Here is an 18,370-nt window from a genome sequence, read left to right as displayed (position 1 = left end):
AAACATGCTGAGGAAAATTACATGTGCAAAGTTCCAAAGACTGCATACCCAAGAAGTCAAAAGAAGTTCAGAAGAGTAAAGAGGAGTGTGAAATATAAAGAGGGGATGAGAAATACATGGAGCTGGCAAGATAAAAAGGCTAGATGATTGCCTTGGCGTTCAAGTACAGACGGATCATCCTGAAGGTAAAGTGGGGGCCAGGTACTGGGCAGCTTTTGCCAGGAAAATGAATGATGTTTTAGAAAGATTACTGACTGTTTCAGAAGTGTATTTGAGAAGTCACCAAGAAAATAATGCTCAGCCACAAACACTACAGAAAGCATCTATTTTATCTCCTCTTATTATACACTCATATGAGAATGCTTAGTAAATTTCAGGGGGGGTAAGGTAATGCACTTATTTTTGAAGGGTCAACTTTACTTGGCACAAATAACACTGAAATAGCCCTCCTTTGTATCCCAGTTAACACTCCTGCACTGTACCAAATAAATCCGAATGCAGTGGTGAAACATAACAAGTAATCAGGCAAGGCTTACATGTGTAATGGAATCTATGTTAAAGAGAGTGAGAGAGAAGAGTTAAGTAAGATTTGGAGAAAAATTAAGAGACGAAAAAGCACAGAAAATCTTCATCTTTCTATAAAAATAATAGAGCTAGAAGAGGGAGCAGAAACAGATGAAGAAAATCAACACTGAGAAGAAGAGAGGTATAGAAAGTATCCATGAAAAAGTAAAACTAAAACCAAAACAAAATCATGTGTGGTTTGGTTCATAAGCATATTACTGATTTTTGCTGCTACTGATGGAATGTCTGTATTTCCCTGACTTGAGCCAATAAAGAGATTAATGTGCATGAGTCCCCTTTTCCCATGATACTTAGCTTCATTATTTTTCAAGATTGAATTGACCATTTGAGCTATCTCATTTAAAAGTACCCCAAGGATCAGCTTCTAGCTTGGTTTGATAAAGAACATCTCATGCAATCCACATAACTTTCTAGTTACCCATGATTTTCTTGTGCAGGCACAGATGAATCAAGGTAACAGACTAGTAAAAATGTTCAGCCATCTAAGTTTGGTCCCTGTTTTGCTATGGTAAATCGTTATTATCTAAAAAGGTAAAAGAAAAGATAGTACTATTAATAATTAGCATCAGTACGACAGGAATAAATTGGGATTGCTCCAAGCAAACAGATGTGTCTGGTCACTCTAGTCAAAATAGATGTGTTTTTTTTAATGGTTTTTTTTTTTTCCCCTATGATTTTCTTTTGGCATTGTTCTATCCTTCTGGCTTATCACAATCTTACTCAGATATCTTGCAACTGATCCCATGTCGTTAGCTGGGGAATGAGACATTAATCTGATTTATGTCAAATGTAGGAGAGTCCTTTTTTAAAATTTTTTCCCTCTTTTCCCTAGGTTTTCACAATGTCAAAGGACTTTTACACTGAAATTGTAATATGCTGCATTTCTACAAAGTTCACCCTGGTGTCTGTTATAAGAAAAGCGATTAATTGTGGTTTTCCACTTTGCGTTGCTAAAATAGCAATTTTCAATTTCAAACTTGTGTATATTTTGGTAAGATATAATTTATATCCATTCTCCCCTCCCCCTTCACTTTCTAAATGGAGCTACATTATAATATAAATTCATGCAATATTAGGTCTGTGGGAAAGTAAAGCCTTTCTTTTACCTATTAAGCAAAGAATACATGTTAGGAACACCATAAATCATGCTTGTCAGAAGATTCAAAAGAATCATTCTGTATAGTTACCTTGTCTATTATTTAGAAAGCACAGACATGGAACAATATAATTCAGTCGTGCTGCATGTATCTAATTTGCATAAAGCTGTTTCTTTTTAATCTGAGTTTTCACAAAATGAATATAATAGCAAGTTTCAATTTATCTTCAAAACCACTGAACTATGTTGATTACCTCCAGGATGACATCACCCATGTGCAATAGCATATCTAGACTCCTAAACAGAGTAATCCAGTGGATTTTGTAGCTAAACAAGTGAATATTGCAAATTAAAACATGACGAACTAGTCAGCCCCGCAAGATGCATAATTCCTCATGAAGAGATCAGCATTGCATATTTAACCTATTTCCTAATTTTTGCCCTAATGAAACAAGCAATTCAAGTAAACCACAAATGATTTTGTGTGACCAATTTATTATTCTGGACTACTGATAAAAAAAATGAAGTAATCAAATCCATACAGTGGATATAGTTTCTGTACTTCTTCAGTTTGAGCTCCTCACCTAACTTTCCTTTACATATGCTCTCAAGTTAAGAATCCTTTACATATTGAATTATCCCTGACCTGTATTTTCAAAGGAGCTTATCCGATCTAGGACATTTGACTCCAAATGAACGATAATGAGAAACATCACATTTAACTTGTCAGCTATAAATTAAAATGTATAATTTATAAAACAATACATTATTTAGTGATACTCAACTTTAAAAAAAAATATGCAATTCAAATGTGTGGTTCCAAAATGTTAGAGACTCTAACTGCATGAACTATAATAAACTGACATAATTTCCTCTAAAAATACTGGTTTGTTTCCCCATGAATTCTAACTACAGCCTAGAGTTAAAACAAATATTTTAATAAGGAAAATGTATCACCGCTGAGCTGATTATTTTTCCAGTGAAACATTAACTATGGAAATAAAAATAAAATTGGTCTGCTTTAGAAATGGCATTATTAGAAATATTTTAGTATTTATGGAAGAAAGGATTCAGACTTTGAACTGGAAAACTCAAGCTAGAAATCTCATGATGACCTGCTTTTCAATTGAAGTTACCATTTTAGTCTGACTAATATAATCTTGTTTGTTGTGTTGATTATATGTTGGTCTAGTCTAGGTTTTGTATTGAAAATGCAGACAGACGCACTAGAAAATTTCACAACTGCTTATCAATCTAAACCAGTTACTTATCTAAGTGCAAATCAAGGTTTGATTTATGATGTGTTGTTTCTTAGAGAATTGTTGGTTTGACCACAGCAAACCAGAATCATAGATACAAATGAGACAGCAAAAGCTGAGAGGCACATCAACTAATAGAAGAAATACACGAAGCAGTTATATAGAATAATCTTCAGACATAATATATGTGCAAATGTTTCCCCAAACTTCCTGATCACTCTCAGTTCTATGAGAAAGTTTGCGTTAGCCTTTATTCAGATGTCATACTGATTTTCCTTAAACATTGCTTCAAACTGATCATATCCCTACTAAAAACATGTGTGTCATTAGTCGAACTATAAAATCCAAAGCTTTACATTTAAGTATCATCACAAAACATTTTCAGTCCCACAGTTTTCTGCTTTGAATCTTCAACGAGTTCGATTATTTATTCATTCCTGGGAAAAACATATTGCTTTCCTGCCTTTCTGTCTTTGCTCAGTCCTTTTCTCCTTCCTGGAATTCTGTCTTCCCTTTTACCACTGAATCTGTGGTTCTTTCACATGACTTACCTTATTCCTAAAACCAGGAGTAAACCCTTAAAAGCAAAAATCTAGCTGTATTCCTCAGCCTGAAAAATGTATTTGTGAATATATTGGGAGTTCTCAATTAAGATTGGTTAGATCCACTTCTATCAACTCTCATTTATTTTTGTTGTACATACCCCACCTTGCTTAACTTTTCCTTATCAGTAAGTGCTTGTGTTACTCTGCCAGATTACCCTTGAGTGCCATCCCGCTCTGTGTCCTCATTGGACTATCTTTCTCTACCTTTAGCAAATGCAAAATAAGTCATTTTAAGAAAACAAAAAACTAGAAATAAAGATGAATTATGCTACCTGCTTCATTGTTCTAGAAGGAAAATCGGAAATAAAATGTGGAAAAATTTTATCATTAATTAATTAATAAAAAATCTTTATTGAACACCCACTATGTCTATTAGAAGCTGAAACTACAGCAATGAACAGGTCAGAGTCCCTGCCCTTGGAGAGTTTACATTCCTGTGCTGGAGGTGATAGTGGTAAAGGAAACATACACAGTAAGGCATCAAATAGTGACATTATTCAACATTATTACAGAAAAGAAAGACTAATTTGAAAGAGGCAGCCAGGAGTCAGAAAAGAGCTCTCTGAAGAGGTGAAATCTAAGCAGAGCTCTGAAGATGAAAGAAAGCAGCCATTTGGGCATCTGGCTGATCACTGTGGTATCTGGCATAGGTAATAGCATGCGCAAAGGCCCCGAGGTGAGATCTAGTTTGCCTCATTCCAGAACAGACAACTTCTAGTAGAGGCAGAATAGTGTGCAGAGGCTGGAGTCAGATCTTGTCAGATCTGTGGGCCACGATAAGAGGTTTGGTTTTTATTTAAGTATAATAAGCCACCAATGGAAGGTTTAAGCAAAAGAGTGATATGATTCTTTACCTTCCACTACATAAATTGAAACTTTAGGAGAGAAGATAGCTATATGAAAGAAGTCCTTCATAATCAGTAAGAAGGTACTTGCTCCTGGACCTAGGATCTCTGACACTAACTAGGACAAGAAGCCATTTTCTTTGCTGCTAGTTGGGTTGGCTGAGTGCAGGGGATCAGAGAGTGTAAATGACAAAGAAGTGTAAGGGTCTGTCTAGCAACAGCTCCCAGACAATCAATGACAGAGCCCTAGCTAGGCCAGCTCTGATTATCTGTGATACTAATGCATGTTTTCATAAACAACAGCATCAAACACTGTATAATTAATCAGATGACTTCTATTAGCACTTTATATACCACTCAGCTCTAAGGTAAGCTTTGTGGAGCATACTATACTCATCTCTAATAAATTTAGTATCTGGATTCATATTTGTACTAAATCCTGCCTCACTGGCTTTTATCAGAGGTTCCTCCTTCTTTGCTCTAATTTTTGCCCTTGTATAAACTGGTTACTTACAGATTAATACTAATAAAGTCCAGTTATTTCCTAATAATATATTTATGTTTAAAAAAGAGGCATTCCTCTTATTAATTCATTGATGCTCTTCATTCTACTTTTTAGTAACAAGTAGGGAATCTGCTCATTGATTTAAAGCTTCCTAACTATTTAGAAACAAGAGACTGGGTCTTGGTGATAAGGAAAGTCCTGCTGAGAACCACGCTGTTGTAATTGATACCACCATTTGAGGCCATATCATACATTCTTCTAGAAAAATAAAAAACAATGCCAGACTTTAATGATGAAAATGCCACTGCTTCCTGAGCTCTTTGCAACAGAAATAATTAGTTTTAAAATATTCTGTCAAGATTCTGACATGCAACACTAAAACGTGATTCCTTCTATTATATGCCAGTAGCTGCTTATAACAACTGGTCAGCTAAAACTTTATACTGGAAAAAACTCCTTTTTGTTACATCTTAATAAATATCTTGCCTGGAAGTATAAGCCTTCTTTAACCTACATGTCTGGCTGTCTTGAGAAGTTTCACCTAATGGTTTGTTTAAATTATTAACATTCATTTCAACTAGCAAACTTCCTGTTTTATAGCTACCGTCTAGCTGCCGGCTTTATAATCTGCAAGTTCTTAATTGTCTTAATGGCCATCCCAGTTTCTTTTGAAAGCTTTGGAGGTGGGTAGAGCTAGGGATGGCAGAGGTAGGAAGAACATTTGATATTAAAGACCAGAATGAGGCTATAATTATGTACAGCTTGATCTTTGTAAATTAAAATTACGTGACTGATGTTGAATCCTAAACACTTTTTGTTCTTGGCTTTGTTTTCCATTGCTAAAATGCTGTAGTTGGCTCTGTGATACAGTTGACATGTTTCTTCTTGTGAGTTCCATCTAAGGATTTGCAAAGACGTATGATGCCTCTGAGATGAAGAGCTATGCTGTCACAGGTTACCCGACAGGGGTGCTGCTACCGGTTTGGTACCACTTACCTTTCCAAGAAGCTCCATTCTTTCCTAGAGGCCTTTTGAACATCGCTTTACTCCTATTCTTCCAACACGAAAAATATAGGCTATAAAAAGGAAGGCACACTGGGCCTGACAAATTGCGAACGTCCTTATCACATCCCACCCTCTGTTTGCTTCTATCAATGAATGATACTTCTCGAGACATTTTAAAATCCTTTCAATAGTTAACTATTAGTACTACAGCTTTTGTGGTGCCTGAAATAAAACAGTATTTTTGGAAGGATATGAGTCACTTGCTTCCCTGAAAGTGATCCTACCTTTCTTGGTTTTCCAAACTATATTGTGGAAATTCCAAATTTCAGTTTTCTTAGTGGAGAAGTTTATGAGACTAACTTTCAGGTACAGAACTCCAAGTGCGAAAGCATAAAGGGTCATTAATGCCACTAATTTTGTTTTCTAGTTACTGCAACCACAAAAGATTGTCTAGATGTCTGACCTTCCAATAAAGCCAAACTGTATAGATGGCTTTTACCAATTAAAAAAAAAAAAATCGTATCTTAATATCCGGCTTCAGAGGAAGACAAAAAATTTTTAAATTTACTTAATGTAACGCAAATCCTTATAGTTAATCAAACTTTTGGTGTATTTCATAAATGGATTTTTATGAGCACATTTACTTTATACTACTCTACAGTAACACTGTGTGTTGTATCTTGTTTTCCACATTAACACCTCCCAGTATACAGTGACATCTATTTGAGAATGAAGAGAAATTTCCGAAGCATAACTGAGTTCCACCAGGACAATTTCCACATCTAATGTACCGATTCTTTAGAGGTCAGTCTTGTAATATCTTCTCTCTCATTTTCCCTGAGGGAAGTGGTTATTTTTGTTGCATTCAGCCCTGAAAAGTTCCTTTGCAAATTCAGTCCCTGACCCATGCCAAAGAACAGAATGCATTCACCCAAAGCTCAAGATGTTTTTTACGGTAAGATACACTTCAAGTGGAGTCTATTTTTCATGCCACCACCATAATTGGCAAAATATACATTATCTTTACTTTATGTGGTCCTTCCTTAAATGCACAGCCCTTCCTTCAAGATTTCAAAGTTTAGAATTGTATTATACAGTGATAGCATTTAATGTACATGTAAAGGGAATAAAAGAGACATTCATATATTTTGATTTTATTCAAGAAACATGAATATGTTTCTTGCCAAATGTGCTGTGTCTTGGTTTTCCTATCCCTTTTTATAAGAGGAATATCAACTTTACAGGGAGGTCTCACAAACTAAGAGGATGGATTCCCAATTACAAGTTGTTTTGCCTAATGAACTAAATCACTAACATCATGCAAATCCATTTTTATAATAATTAATAATGCACTGCTCTCAGGAAATTATAGGACAATATCCAAATTAGAATCCATGAGTTTATAAATGTATAAAGTTGTTTAATAAATAAGTAAAAGTTTAGTGTGTATTTATTTGGGACCAATTATCAATATGTAATTACATAATAATCTAATTTGAGGAAAGAAAGTCATGCAATAGATATTCTGAAGGAAAAAGAAAACATTTTGACAATGAATCCATATCTCTTACACTTCCTGTCATAACTGGAAACAGTAGAAATATCCTGTTATTTGATTCTGATTATATAGTCAGGCTTATGTGTGACCCATTAGACTGGTTTTCATAGATTTCTGTAACTGTAGGTGACCTTTTAGGGCGATGTCAACAGTGTGTGATGAGTGGTTTAATCGCTATTTTCTTTTTTATCTAACAAACTATGCTGATGCAGTAAAAACAAATGGAAGGTGAAACGGCTCCAGCCAATTCAGAATGATACAATTATCTATTCCAAATCAATCTGTCAAAAGTCCCACTGCTGCCTGACCTCATTTGCATCAGGAATCATACTTTCCTTTGATTCTGTTGATATAATCGCAAGGGCTAAGAGTAACATCTTAAAAAAAAATTCCATGTCCTAGTCATTCCCATTTTCTTGATACTCTTTCTTCTGCCATGCTCTGGGAAAAATACCTGTCTCAAGAGAGAGGCCTCAAATTTAGAATCTGAAATAGAATATCAAGTGTGAAAAGTGGATACAAGGACAAGTAGTCTTGGTAAAGGAGGATGGAAGTATTTAAAATGTGAATGCTAAGGCTTGACTCAAGCCCTCACTTTCCTCTTCTTTACAGGCAAAGTTCTGTTACTTCCTATACCTGAACCCAGTCCTAAATTCTTTAGACAACTGTCATTCAAGAGAAGCTCTAGTAAGATGAACAATGAAGGCAGAGGCAAACTGTAACTGAGAAAAAAAGGATACATTTTCATTGAGAAGAACTTTTACAATTGAGGTTTTAAGAATTTTTGTAAACACATTTAAATGGTTCTACTTTGTAAACTGCTTTCAGCCATAAAATAGTTAGATATTTATTTAATTTGGTGTTTTCTAGAGGATGCTCCTAGAAGATGGCTGCATATAAACTGCCTAAAGCCTTGAGGTGAGTGGTGTCCGGGCATATGGTTAAAAAGGGCAGTGTTTGTAGCCAAGAAGACTGGCTTTGCCAATCATTTGATCTGGATTTGAGTCTCTGAACAACATTTATTAGCTTTAGAACAACAGCAAAATAAGGGTAAATCTTGCTTTTGCGCGATTATCCCTATGCTAAGAGGTTGATGTTTATCTTCTTATTTAATATGACAAAAAAATCCAATAAGAAAGGTACTGTTATTAAACTCATTTGAGAAAAAGAGGGTCAGGGAAATTATTAACTCACCTAACATTACATACCCTTTAAATACCTTATTTATGTATTTATGTTTGTGAACAGAGTATCTTGCTTTTCTGAACAACATGCAACTAAGTATAAGTAAATAAATATGGATGTAGTAAATAAAATCTTATGTCTACATTCTTAGACCTTTGTCTATGTACTTTATGTAATATTTCCATGGAGGAACAATATTTATATCATGCATCTTTTTCAGAAATAATTTTAAAGTTCCCTATTTAATATTACATTTATAATTTTAGAAAATAATAGGACCACTTTAACTAGAACAATTAGTCACCTGAGAGGTTGTCAGAGTATACAGTTTCTCCAAACTACAGAATTCATCTTTATACAGAGAAAAAAACTTTATTTTTTGAAGAACAGATCTGTGAAAAATAGATCAAGATTGACTTGTACAATATCTTCCAAGAAATAATGATTTCTTAAAAGTCCTACTGAAGAGCAGTTTGTGAATATCCAAAATTTTGCTTGTGAACATTATCTGTTGAATAACTGAGGAAACAGTATCAGCTCTCCCAAAGGAACACCCTAGTTTCTGAAATTGTGGGCTGTGCCCCGTCCATCTAACTTCTGTTGTGGTCATAATAAAATTAGATGAGGGCACGGTGATCAGGTAAAAGCTTTAAAATTAAAAATCGATCAAAATATCTGCATTTGCTATCTCTTATGCACTTCCATTATATACCTATTATGAAAAATTGCATTGATTTGCATATTAATGTTCTACATTTCAACATGTGCCCTTTATGTTCTCACACAACAGAATACACTGTCACACACATTTAACCTATGTGACTCAGCCATTAAGTGAAAATTTGAAAGTGGGAGAAAAAAGAAACAGAACGAATACAGTTGTTCTCATTGTTCTCTTCAATGCCTCGGATTTTAAATCCTTAAGTGTCATTTAGTTGAACTCTATTTTTGTCAGTTTGCCTATCAGTCATGATGGTGAGCTTAATCTAGCGTGAGCCATGGGTTTGTCTTTGAACCTTTTTTTTTTTAATGTTCTCAGGTTCTTGGGGTGGGAAACGATCAGCAAATTTTGAATATCCGTTTGTAGTTCCACTTTATCTCAGTGATTTCTGGACAGGTGACAAAAAGGCAAAGCCATTCTCTATATGAGCACTGTCCAGTGGGACTTTCTGCAATGGCGAAAACATTCTTTGTATGAGCAATCCAGTACAATAGTCATTGCCCTTATATTGACAAGCACTTGAAATGTGGATAATATAACTGAGTAACTTGTTTTCAATTTTCATTAATATTTATTGATTTTAATAAATAGCTACATGTGGCTAGCAGTTACACTACTGAACAGCGCCGTTCTATATCACACCCAAACCATTTCTAGGTGACTGAAAGGGAAAATGCTGGAGAAGTAACTTGTCTATATCTCTACAGTCAGGTCTGTGAATTCCAAATCTTATTTTCTGTTTCTGGGATTTTTTTTTTAACATTCCTAAAAATATCTCAAAACTATCTGAGATTGCATCAACTACAAGTGGGGTCTAAGTCTTAACGGAACCCTCATTGCCATTTGGACACTCTTTAATTCCTCTCATTTAAAACTCTTTCATTGACCACAATCACCATTCTAAATTGTCTCCATATTTAAGACTCTTATACTCCTTAATGCTCAGAAAATACTCTATTCATTAACAAAGGAAACCAAGGACATATGATATTAGCTTTGTCAATACACAAATCACTAGTACTACACATCAATTTTATTCTTCCATCTTCCACTCTTCCTGCCGACAAAGATGCCCACCCTTTTCTAAGGCATGTATCCTGCACCAGTGACATAAATAATATCCCTTCTTTTCTCATCTGGTCTCCTTTTCTGTAATTATCCCCCTTCTCTTTTTGTCTCTTCGATCTTTTTCTACCCACTGAATCCTCTGCTTGATATAAGCAAGTAATTATTTCTGGTCCCCTCTCCACTGATCACACTTAATACTGTAATAATTATCATGCATTTTCTCCTGACATTCTATGTCAATCACTTTTCTAACCAGTGACAACAATCATCCAGTCCAACCTACTTCTGTATACTCCCTTGGTTCTTTTCGTAGCTCTTTAATTGCTCACTTGTATTTGATATTCTCCATCATTCCATTCCCTGAAATTTAACATTACTTAAGATCAGGAATCATCCATCTACAACCTGCAGGCTAAGTCTAGCCTGCTGACTGTTTTTATAGTGCATAAGAGCTAAGGATGTTTATTACATTTTAAAACATTTTACATTAAAAATAAAAAGATTAATATTTCATGGCATGTGAAAGTACTACAAATTCAAATTTCATTGTACAAAATAGTATTACTGGAACACAGCTATATCCATTCATTTACGTATTATTTATCAGTTTACATGCTACAGTGACAAGGTTGAGTAGTTGCAACAGAGACTATACGACCTACAAAGCTGAATATATTTACTATCTAGCCCTTTTCACAAAAAATGTACTGACTCCACATAAGATTGCTCTCAATTTTTAATATCTTTTCTTTCAATCATTATATCTGCTTCCCATGATTTTTTTTACAGAAGGAAGAGTAATTATTGAACTCCTATTATATATATCAGGCAATATGCCAGCACTTCATAGAATGCATGGCAAGTAATCATTAAATGAGGCAAGTAACGAGACTGCAAAATATGAAATCTGATGGTCAGCTTAAATTACTTGCTGAAAGTACTGACATTAGCTTTTAATTTGTGGAGCAGACTTTCCAGTTTACTGCAGAAGTCAATAAATGGGTGCCACATCCATGTTCACTTCCTAGTTGCCTTTGACTTAGCCTGGCTCTCTACATCCCAATCCTGACTCTTCTTCCCATAAAATGCTTCTCTTCCTTTCCATTCCCTTTGCCTCTAGTACAGCTCAGAAAATAACTACCTCTTGCCTGCATTAGTACGTTTTCTATGGTACTAATTTCACTCTCTCCTGCTTTCCATTCTTTCTGCATGCTATCATCACTGAACTCTCCCTAAAAGCACTTGCTAACTCGCCTCATCCACATATTTATATCTCTGTAAGGATCTGCTTACCAAGTGCTGATTTTGTCACTCCTTTGGCCAAAAGCCCTCCATGGCTGCTCATTGTTCCTCTTATTTCTTCCACCTGGAATTCCATTCCCTTCATTTAAACCTGGTTACTCAAATAGGAGAGTTTCTATTCTTCCATCCCTGAACTACTTCATGTTATTTTTTTTTCTAACTGCCTTGCATAATTTTCAGTATACATGTCTAATCTCTCTCATCTTATTCTCTTAGTACAGAATTCCTCACAGCATCCAGGATATAGTGTTTGAGGTAGGTTTTGTTAATTGTCTACTCAACAGTTACACTCTCCCCTTCTTTCTAGACAGGAGAACCTCTATTTTACCCACATACCCAGTGAAGGTACACTGTCCTTCCTCTAGTGGCTTAGTCATGATTAGTCTAACCAGTCAAGATAAGTGGTTATCTTAGTCTGTTTGGGCTGCTATAACAAAACATAGTAGATAATGTAGCTTAAACAACCTACAATTCCTCACAGTTCTGGAGGCTCGGTAGTCCAAGATCAGGGTGATAACATGGTTGGGTTCTTGGTAAGGGCCTTCATCCCGACCTGCAGATGGCTGACTTCTTGCTGAAACCTCGTGTGGTGAAGGAAGGGTAAGTTCTAGTTTCTTACTTTTCTTACAAGAACACTATTCCTAACTTGAGGGCTATACCCTCATGCCTCATCTAAATCTAATCACCTCCTAAAGGCCTCACCTTCAAATACCATCACACTGGGGCTCAGGACTTCAACATATGAATTTGGGGGGCACACAAACATCCAGTCCATAAAACTAGTCTACAGAAAGGTAAAGGGAACCTTCAGAGAAGGATTTTCCTTCTTAATAAAAATTGATGTATAAGAGGGAACAGCCTGTTTGCCTGAAACAGCTTTAACCATCTTGCTAGAATAAAAGCAGACAGTTATCACATTTCAGTTATCAGAGGGATGGAAAACCTCTTAGTCTCTGCTGACTTATTTAACTGCTGAATTAACCAATCCCACTGCAGTCTTATTTCTAGACTTTTTATTAAGGAATAAAAGAAATCCATTACTGTTTAGGCTATTTTTAGTTGTATCTTCTATTACTTGAAGAGTCGTCTGAGTTAGTCTTCAACAAATATTTATTGAAATTTAAATGTACAAATGTGCATTTAAATATATATACATTTATATTACATATATTCTTTTCTCAGCTGTTCGATGTGTTTTTATTACTTTGCATTATTAATAACTCATTTGTATTATCAATTAATAAATGTGTAACATGTTTTGGGGAGCTCTCTGGTGAACAATACCTTTATTCTACATATTTTCTCGGCATTAAACTATTACAGATACCTAATATCTGCTTGTTGGCTGAATATACTAAGAACTGTTAGATGAGGAGTAAAGGTAGGTGTCTAGCAAAAAGGAAGAATTCTGTTCTGATTTCTTCTAATGGTGTCATGTGCAGCAAAAATGTAGTGAAATGTATCAATCAGATCTTCCAGAAATCAATTTGGGAAAGAAAGTAAAGGGAAGGAAAGTAAAAAGAGAAAAAAGAAACAAGAGGGAAGATAGGGAAGGGTAAATGTAAAGAACGTGCTGTATTCAAATAATGAACAGGTTGTACAGGTTAATCGGCCAATATTGAGGCAGCTTCAGAAATAAAAGCAGATGGTAGAACTTTTGCTTTTTCCTTTTGGCCACAAAACCCCTGCTAATTGAAGTAGCAACTGAACAAGCTGCTCTTTCATTTCCCTAGTGATATTTGTGTTTCACTTATGTTCTAAATTTCCTATTAAACACCACCACACCTCTTGATTACTCCTTGCTTCTGGCATCTAAGCCAGTTCCTGCTTTCCTACAGTACTATTTCCGTCTTTACTTGACTTCTTCATGAAGATCAACAAAAGAAAAAACTACCGCCACTTCTCAGAAAGGGCACCTTCCAAAACTGAATAAGTTTCTCTGAGAGAAGGACAGTGAGGTAGTTTGAATAAAAGTGACATTCCAAATCAGACGTGTCATTCTCCTGCAAGCCAGATGAATACCAGGGTTGAAAGAAACAAAATGAAATGGGAAGGTCATCTTTGAGAGCCTGTTCTTAACTGTAAGATAGGATATCCTCAGAGCCAATCAGAATTCAGTTTTCAGTTTCTTTGTTCAGTTCATAAATATTGAAGGAACTGTGGAACGCAATTAACGTTACCAAGAGCAATTCTACTGTCCATCTTGGACTGTACTGTTTAGAACTTTCTCATAGCCATTTCCATAAGATTATATACATGATTATATATATCTTTTACCTTCCTGCAGTTTTCCAGAAATGGAAACAGCACTAAAAGTGCTGAGAAATTTGCTAACCCAGCTTGCCAACATATTTATACTGTCAGGATACTAGTATTGTATTTACCAAGATTAAATTATTTGCTGTCAAAACGCAATGAAAAGCACGATATACCAAGCCATACTTTAGAAATTTAAGCATCAGTTTAAAAATGCAAACCACACAGTAAGATACTTGTGTTTACAGGGTTACACCACACAAACGGAAACAATCTGAAATGTTAGGCTTTTCACAGAGAGCAAAGACCAAACTTGTTGATTTAGAAGAGAGTGCTGGATATTAGATACTGAGGTTAGATTCAGTAGAAATGGGTTCAAGTTGAACCTCTACTGCTCACAGCTCTGTGTTCTTAATACAAGTCACTTAACATGTCACCTGTAAAATGGGGATAATTCCCGGTCAGCCTGCCTCATTTATGATGAACAAATAAAAACATGTATGTGGAAACATTAATCAAACTGTAAGAAGATATATAAATAAATGGAAGAAACTTTGAAAGCTGGCATTTTTTTCAGTTCAAGGACTTTGAATTTCTAAGGATCAATTTTTATTACTAGAATCACAATTTTAGAAGTATAAAGAAACTTAAAAACCATATAGTCAAGCTCCCTCACTTTACAGATAAAGGACATAAACCTAGAAAATATTAATGACTTATCCAAGGTTAAAAAATATAAAGAAAAAAGCATATGAGAAAGAACTCTAGATTAGAACTTTTTTTTGGTAAAAACTCTTATTGTTACTATTACTGAAAAACACCACTGTCTGTTAAATATAGAAGTGATTACCCAGAATTTACTGCTTAAACATAATCTTACACTGATGTGGAATTTTTTGGTTCTAAGGCATATTTTCAAACTAAAATCTCATTTTACTTTTACGATATCCTAAATGGGTTTCGGGGCAGATGTTAATTCCCTTTGAAAGTGAGAATTTTCAGAACAGAGAGGTGGGTAGCAGAGCCAGGCATGGAATCAATGTTTTCTACTTAGCCTGGTGTTCTTTCCACCTTTCAGCTATCCCATTATATTTTGTTTATAAGAGATTCTTTTTCTTTTAATAGTGCTTCATATCATATATTTTTAAAAGTAGGACAGAGTAAAATTAATTTTGCTGGGGGAGTCTTGTGATACCCTTTGCGATGTCTGGAGAAACCCAAGGGTATCTTGAAAGTAGGATGAAGAACGCTATACTAGATTATTCTATCTCCCAAAGTAATTTGTCTTTTAATAGCAATCATAATTAACTTCTACAGTATCCAGACTCTACTCTCGCTACCAGGCAAATATTCATTGCAGTTAAGATTTCCATAGTAAAACGCTACTGGACACTATGCAGCTAAAAGCAGAATTTCATTCTCCAAATCCATTCTGGGAAAATGACACATGGGTGCCAATGTCCAAGCTCTTATATGAATATTTAAGCTATATTTCACTTTTACAAAACTAATTATTACAGAAAAACTTAATTAAATGAGCCACTTTTTGCTAAAGACATAAAAAAATATAAATGTATACTAGACCTGCTTTAAACAACATTTTGAAGTAGTTAATGTATCTATAAGGTCTCAGTCTTTTTATGCTCACTTGTCTTCTCTGCATCAATTCTTCTCCCCTCATCTTGTCCCTGTCACCAGCAACACAAAACTACCTTTCTTCTAAGAAGATACTCAATTAGGGAAGGATCCAGTATCATTTATATCTTACAAACAATTCTTCTAATGCAAGTCCCTGATTTATTTTCATTTGAAGCCTTACCTCTTATTATTCAATAAACAGCTTTTCCTTCTGTGACAATTATTTGTGTCAATAAACACATGGTATCAGTAATATGTGGTTCTGTGTGTAGTGTGTCAATGATATAAATTATGTGTTGGTGGGGTGGAGGTGAGGGGAGGAGGGAAAAAAGAAAAGCATAATCTTGTCTTTGATCTTAAAAATATGCTGGTAGGTTCCTAATTAACAGTAAAGATAGTTCTAGATGCATATTTTCCTTCTGAAAAGATGAAAAAGGAAATATTTGTAATTCACTGATAATCACTGATATCTTAGCTACTAATAAAATTTTGGTTACCAAGAAGCCATAAAGTCTAGATTAAATATTTTGCATCTTTTGAAACAGAAGCTGCCAAAACTCATTAAAATTCTTTTGGGGATGTGCATTCCATAGAAATCATCAAAATAAAAACTATTACAATTAAAAAGTCTTTCTGGTAATCAACAATGTAATCAAGCAAGAAGATGCAGAATGTCATTTATCACATCACACCAAACTGACTGAGATCATCTAACATCCACAGACAGAAACACCAAAATGAACTTTCCTGTTCTTCTACCCAGGACTCTAATTTTCTATTGAACAAAAAAACGGATTCTCCTTCCTTCTTCCCAGGGAATGGCTAGAAGTTAACTATGGATAGAAGAGCCCTGGGGATTTGCATCTCACTTTGCCTGATTTGCTTGTGGATATATAGTCCTGGGTAAAGAAAACTAGAAGTGGGTTTTATCCTACATGATTCACCAGAGACAGCCGCAGTGAAATGTCAAGCAATGAATTGTTGCTTCCAGCCTGTCCAGGAATAGGCTCTGGGAAGACCTTCTGACTCTAACGGAATTGGGGAGAGTGGACTTCCTTTGAGTTGACTCAAACATGCTGACAGCAAATGGCAGGTTACTACTGCTAAAGCACAGATGTCACTTCATTGTGTCAACTTGGAAATGATCAACACAATCTGGCAAGTGCAATTTTTCTCACATTATAGGTGTGTCTGGACAGATGCTATCCTTCCCCGAGGTCATATATTGCTTTTCTCTATGTATTTTTTATTTATTTTTTTATTCATATCACAGGAGGAAAAAGATTCTCAAACATACATTTAAAAAAAAGACTGATTCTAAGATTTAGTGAGAAATAAAAAAGGTTAATAAATACTTAATCAATAATCAGAATATGGGTAATTCCTACCCCTGGCAGCACTGTTGCTACATATGCTCTAAACCTGTGCTAAATCTAGAAGAAGACAAAACAGCATTAAGGACAATTCTAGAAAATATTTTCTAAAGTAGATTTCCTAACGGCCTCTTCTATGGCCACAATGCATTCTGTTGCCATTTACATAGTGTCCTGTTTGTCTACAGACCTTGTTACTTCCATCATCACCATGGAAAGTTGCCAGAGCTGCTCCAAGCAGGCTGTCATTGGAGGGCTTTGCCTGCATATAAAGTAATACCTCACGGTCTGCAGGGGCCAGTCTGGGTTCTAATGGCTAGCTTAAAAACAACAACAACATAATTATGTCAGTAAGATTGGTGGCTCTCTTGTCCTGCTAAAAGATTAAGATCAGACATAGTAAAGAAAACTCCTGCATTAGAAGTTGCAGCTCGGAAACAGGCAACAGATTGTAGTTTGAGGTAGGCTACTAGTCAGTAAGAGAAATAGATGTGTGTCTCCGAACCTTGCTGGCTGTCTCAGTATTAGGTGATAAAACCTAAATCTATGAGGAAAGACAGAGCCATATCCTTTAGAGAAGGGGTCTTCAACCCCCAGGCTGTGAATCAGTACCAGTCCGTGGCCCCTTAGAAACTGGGCCACACAGCAGGAGACGAGCAGCGAATGAGAGAAGCTTCTTCTGTATTTGCAACTACTACCAGTACTACTAGCATCACTGCCTCAGCTCCATCTCAGAGCACTTTATAAAAGGTCTCATAGCTAGTAAGTTAGCAGAGCTTGGATCTGAAATTGTGCCCAAAGATTTCAAAGCTCATGCTATCACATGACTAGAGAGATCACGAAAGGATTTATGGAGAAACTGGCATTTCAACTCACCTTCAAGGATTATCCAGATTTGCTTGGTTGGAAGCAAAATAGCAAAGCTTTTCAGGCGAGGATGCTGATATCGGCAATGGCAACAAGGTGGCGATTCGGATGATATATAATGAGCATGAGAAGATAGGCCTTTAGAGGGGGAAGGCTAAAGGGGCAAAAGGAGAGTCGAAGTACTAGATAAGATAGAGCTGGAATCTCCGAAGAGATTCTTACAGAGCAACTTAAGGTTGGAGGTGAGATGCTGAGGGTATGTGTCACCACTGAAGGTTTCAAACCTGATGAATCTAGTTTTCTGAAGCCAAATCTGACTACAGTTTGCGTTGTTTTTTTTTTTTTTTTAAAGAAAATACAAGAGTAAAACTGATACATCCCTGCACTCATGGAGAGACATCTAAGATAAACACTAAAATAGATAATTGGATAGATGTTAATTTTGAAAGGAAAATAAAGCAGGGAAGGGGAATAAATAAGAAGTATTTGGTGTGGTCTGTAA

General features: G+C 35.5%; 1 protein-coding gene across 16 annotated transcripts in view; it reads right to left on the bottom strand.

The window, feature by feature from the left end:
* Nucleotides 1–18,370, bottom strand: part of NRXN1 (neurexin 1) — a 1,011,597-nt gene that overhangs the window by 445,194 nt on the left and 548,033 nt on the right. The window lies entirely within an intron of this gene.

Source organism: Pteropus alecto, unplaced genomic scaffold (assembly GCF_000325575.1).
Source record: "Pteropus alecto unplaced genomic scaffold, ASM32557v1 scaffold131, whole genome shotgun sequence".
Lineage (NCBI taxonomy): Eukaryota > Metazoa > Chordata > Mammalia > Chiroptera > Pteropodidae > Pteropus > Pteropus alecto.
Note: the sequence above shows the minus strand (reverse complement) of the source record. Positions and strands in the feature narration are given on the sequence as shown.